Here is a 1,312-nt window from a genome sequence, read left to right as displayed (position 1 = left end):
GATTCCATTATGAGTCAATATGAGATCGCCCAAGAATTATTAGAGGAATTCGATCAAGTAGAACTTCAATGCGTTAATAGGATATATAACGACGTGGCGAATGAGTTAGCCCAAATGGCTTCAGGGTACTCAAAAATCTTGGATTGGAAGTCTACTTGTGAATATGGAATCATATTGCCTGTAACTCAAAGAAGGGCGAGAAAAATTGAACTTCACTGTATACAAGATGGAGATGCAGTGGATTGGCGAACAGAGATTAAAGGGTTCCTTCAAGAACCTAATGGAGGGATTAGTAGGAAAACAAAGTTATGTTTGCTGAATTACACACTAATAGACGAAGAGTTATTTAAGAAACGCCCTTATGGTGTATTACTAAAGTGTGTAAGTTTGCAAGAAGCCAAGACGATCATGGCTGAAGTGCACGAAGGGATATGTGGAGCTCATCAAGCTGGCCAAAGGATGAGATGGTTAATTATTAGGAGTGGATATTTTTTGCCAAAGATGGGAGAACTATGCGTTCAGTATGCGAAAAGTTGTTTAGCATGCCAAAAGCATGGTCCAATACAAAGGACGTCAGCGCGAGAGATGGCACCTATTATTAAACCTTGGCCATTCAAAGGTTGGGCGATAGATCTAATAGGGAAGATCTACCCTCCATTGTCCAAGCAACATACTTTTGTTATAGTTGCAACCGACTAGTTCACCAAATGGGTAGAAGCGGTACCTTTAAAAGAGATCACCCAGAAGAATGTTATAGAGTTTATTCGTGATCACATTATTTATAGGTTTGAAATTCCACAAACTTTAATGGTAGATCACGGAACATCTTTGAATGGGGATCAAGTGAACAAATTTTTGAGCGAGTTTGGGGTTAAATTAGTAAACTCCACACCGTACTAAGCTCAATCCAACGGACAAGCGAAATCTTCTAATAAGATTCGAAAAAATATCATCAGAAAGATGATAGATGAAAACGCCAGAAATTGGCACGAATATTTGAATAAGGCCTTATGGGCTTATAGAACATCACCTCGGTCAAGTACCAAAGTTACTCCTTTCCAACTTGTTTATGGACAGGAGGCCGTTTTGCCTATGGAAATCAACGTGCAATCAATTCGAGTGTGCTTACAACATAAGTTGAATGATGATGAGTACGCCGAATCGCTAGTTCAAAATTTATTAAGTTTAGATGAATTAAAGTTGGACATCTTAGATAGGTTGCAAGTTCAAAAGCAAAGAATGGCTAAATTTTATAATAAAAAAGTCATAGCCAAGTCGTTCAACCTGGGTGAACTAGTTTGGAAGACGATAC

This window comes from Olea europaea, chromosome 3 (genome assembly GCF_002742605.1).
Source record: "Olea europaea var. sylvestris chromosome 3, O_europaea_v1, whole genome shotgun sequence".
Taxonomy (NCBI): domain Eukaryota; kingdom Viridiplantae; phylum Streptophyta; class Magnoliopsida; order Lamiales; family Oleaceae; genus Olea; species Olea europaea.
Note: the sequence above shows the minus strand (reverse complement) of the source record.